Genomic DNA, 3973 nt, shown 5'->3' with positions numbered 1-3973 from the left:
ATGCAGAGTGAAGCCCGTTCAGCAGAGGTGAATGTGAAAGGGACGCCGGAGGACGTGTGCACTGTTCGGTGAGTGTGTGTGTGTGTGTGTGGTTGTCATTGAGTGTGTAAAGGAGAGTGAGATTTATCCCCCCCACCCACACACACACACGCTCCTGTTCTGTTCTAGAGGCTTCTCTAGATCCACAGCTCTGTGTGTGTTTGTGTTGTAGTTGTTCTGGTTTCATTCAGCACACACTGCAGGATTCATTCATGACAGAGCTGGTGTGTGTGTGTCTGTGTCTGTCCCTCTTCAGGGTTTTGTACAAGGTAAAAATGATATCATCAATAAATCATTTGGTCGAGATGTGTTGTATCAGACTAGAGGAATACAATAAACTTTTCCGTTTTATTCCTCTCTATACTCTGAAGGCTTTTACTGAGGGGTTTGTTCATATATCATTTGCCTGTATTTTTACAACATTTTATTCCAGTATTTCAGTGTCAGTATTTTCTGATTTCTGGAGTGATAAAAATAGAAATTCAAAACCCCCTCTGGAAAAATATCAAACATGAATTTTTAATCTGGCTTTGTTCATCCAGTGTATGCAAATTACTGCATATTTAATCAGATAATGCCACATACTGTATGTATATTTGAGCATTTCAGAAAACGTGTAATAATTTTTTTGACCCCTTTTCTAAGTCTAGATTTTCACAGCTGCATTCAGGTTAACTGTGCAAAACAATGTGCATAAACTAGGACAGAAAGCAAATAAGAGAAAATATGCAGAGTAGCGATGATGTTAAAATAATTGAAATGCTGTGTTCAACATTGATAATAATCAGAAATGTTTCTTGAGCAGCAAATCAGCATATTAGAATGATTTCTGAAGATCATGTGACACTGAAGACTGGAGTAATGATGCTGAAAATACAGCTTTGATCACAGAAATACAATACAGTTGAACAGATATTCACATAGAAAACAGCTGTTTTAATTTTTACAAATATTTCACAATATTTTACACTATTTTTGATCAAATAAATGCAGCCTTGGTGAGCAGAAGAGACTTCTTTCAGGAACATAGTTATTCCAAACTTTTAGCAAGTATAATTTCTAATATATTCATTAAAATCATCTGTTGGCTTCAGTAGTACTGACAGCAATCTTTACTTCTTAAATGCGTCTGTGATGTGAGCAGATCATTTCATGCTTTTAAATGCCTCAAAAATAATCCACCGCTGCAGTGAAACGGTTGCACTTCATGTGTTGTGAGCAGAAACGTTTTGCTCCGAGTACGAGCTTGTGTCCTGCACGTCATTAGCGTTTGGCCTCACACACACACACACACACACACACACACACACTCTCTCTCAGAGGAGAGCTCAGGTAGTGGAGCACAGTCCCACTTTAAGAAACTGGGCCGACCCAAATGGGCCGAACTCTCGCCTCTGGTCTCTGTTGTACCCCACAAACTCTGGATCCTCCAACCTACATATCACGGCCTACACACACACACACACACGGGCGGCGAATAACCCACTTTAGCGCCTCACACACTCGCGCTGCTCCTAATAGCTCCTCAGATGAGTGGCGCTGCTCTTAAATTGATTGAAGTAATTAGAGATTACAGCAGCTCGTCACTCATCCCGCTGTAATTGGCTCAAGCTGATTTCTGACCGCCTCCTCATCATCCTCTCGCTGATCCGGTGTCAGACCTGAGACGGGTTTTCTCCGATGAGACCAGCCCATGAACCGACACCATCGCTCGCTTTGAGCAGACCTTCAGTGAATGCTTTAAGCTTTTGTTCATGCGCTCAGCGGACACTTTTTCATCCAAAGCCAATTACAAAAGAAGAACAAATGCCATTAATGTTTTACATTTTTATTAACGCAGAACCAATTATGCATCAGTCAGAATCTCTGACTAAAGAATGTCGAAAGTGGACTATAATAATAAAATGTAACCAAACAGGGAATTAGTGTGTCGTTCTCCTCTGGCCAGACGAAGCCAGCAGTTTAATTCTAGGCTGCAGCAAAGTCAGATTGTGCAGAGGACTCAGAGGACTTTAGATTAAGTAAATATTACACAATTATACATAGGTTCACTTATAGAATTAAGTCAAATCTTTTAAAGTTACTAAACCTAACAACAAAAGCAATGATAAAACAGTGTAAATACAGCTGGAAAATCAACCTTGTTAATTATTCATGCCCCAGTGCATGATGGAAACACCAGTATCAGAAAAGTCGAGTAGGTTTTACTTCATTTTATAACATTTATATTTACGCTTTAACTTCTACAAGCTCAAATTGAGTACCAATATAGAATTTTTTTTTTAATTTTTTTTTATTATTATTGTCTGAACTAACTTTTGCATGTAGAAATTGTGTTTTTTTTTCTGTACCACAGAAAAACCACAGGATTATTTAGGACATGTAACGTGTAACAAGGACACCTTAACATAAAGTGTTACCTTAATTCCATCATTTTATTTCATCATTGTTTTTTAAAGACGCAAGGTGCATCTTTTAGCAGATTTGACCTGAATTTGTCCAAATGCACAGATGTTTATTTTTGCCTGATTTGGTGTGGAAACTCATTTGTCCAATCAATTTAATGTCTGTAGAAAACGTCTCTCTCTCAGTAGTAGTAATGTAGTAGTAGTAGTAATATCTTTGTTTGTCCTTTCACAGGGAAATTTATGCAGCATCAACCTCCCAAACAGACAATTTATATAATATGCTGAGATTATTAAAATAAAAATATTTATTACATTAATAAGCCATTTCCACTTTGAAGACATTTACTCTAAGTGCCATACATTGCATTCTTGTGGTTTATTTGATTGCCTATTACGGCGTGTCTATGTACAGTTAGTGCAAACATCCCACCTTGCTGGCAGAAGCTATTTACAGCAACTCCGCCCACCAACATGTGATTGGGCTAGACAACACTACAAAGGACGATTGACAATCAACACCTCCAGTGGTGTAGAGGGTAAAGTGTGCTGTTTTCAATAAAAATGAAGGAAATAATCGAAAAGTTGAAAATAAAGTATCGGGTAGGGTTAGGGTAAGTGTAGGGAGGGCTTATTGTTCCAATAAGGTGGCATCCATTTAATAATGCACTTAATGTAAATAGCATCTATCCTATCTACACTATTTATTATTATTTATCTAACTGCTGTGTGCATCTGTCCTGATTTTGACCAAACATACAGAGATATTTAGCTTTTGCCTGATTTAAGACCTGTAGGTTTGATGAGAATCTTCATGTCCTGCTGCTCAGGGGGAATAATGCGAGCGACTGAAGGGAAGATTCTCTCCTGCTCTGCCCCCTGCAGGCCACACCGTCACATTCACACCTGTTTATACCTGCCAGACGCTCCTGCCAGACGCACCGCAGCGAGCGACACTCCAGACACCTGAGACACGCCAACACAAACAAACAAACACCTCCGTACGGCGCAGAGCGAGAGAGACTTCATACAAACACACACAAACACACACACACACACACACACACACTCTCTAACACTCACTCAACAGTATTACACACAGAATCTTTACTTGTCACACAGTTTCTGAAAGCTGACACTCAAACAGCAGAAGCAAAACTGTAATATCTTCATACCTTAGAGTGGCGTTTGTGAGATTACAGCTGGAAGATAATATACAGTAGCTACACTCATGATGATATAAATCAAGCAGTGAGATTTGCTATATATCGCTTTATGTGACTCCAGTGTATGTATGCAGAAAAACTTTATATGAAGAGCTGCAGGATAATAAGTTACATTTACTAAAAAAAAAAAAAGTACAGTCACGATGAAATATTAAAAAACAGGCCTCACTGTGATCCGGCCTACAGTAAAACCAGCAAACGATTATTTCAAGAGGGAGATGTATAAATATGATCAAACAGAGACTTCACAGTTGTGTGTGTGTGTGTGTGTGTGTGAGGGAGTGTGAGAGAGTGAGTGAGTGA

General features: G+C 39.0%; 1 long non-coding RNA gene across 1 annotated transcript in view; it reads left to right on the top strand.

Moving 5' to 3' along the window:
- Window positions 1-10: 10 nt before the first annotated feature.
- Window positions 11-3973, top strand: part of LOC107698104 (uncharacterized) — a 4776-nt gene continuing 813 nt past the window's right edge. Inside the window, exon 1 of the long non-coding RNA XR_001635314.1 lies at window positions 11-68. This is a non-coding gene — a long non-coding RNA (uncharacterized LOC107698104). The remainder of the gene's footprint in view (window positions 69-3973) is intronic.

Source organism: Sinocyclocheilus anshuiensis, unplaced genomic scaffold (assembly GCF_001515605.1).
Source record: "Sinocyclocheilus anshuiensis isolate Anshui unplaced genomic scaffold, SAMN03320099.WGS_v1.1 scaffold1492, whole genome shotgun sequence".
Classification (NCBI taxonomy): Eukaryota; Metazoa; Chordata; class Actinopteri; order Cypriniformes; family Cyprinidae; genus Sinocyclocheilus; species Sinocyclocheilus anshuiensis.
The sequence above is the reverse complement of the archived record's forward strand: the minus strand, read 5'-3'. Positions and strand labels throughout refer to the sequence as shown.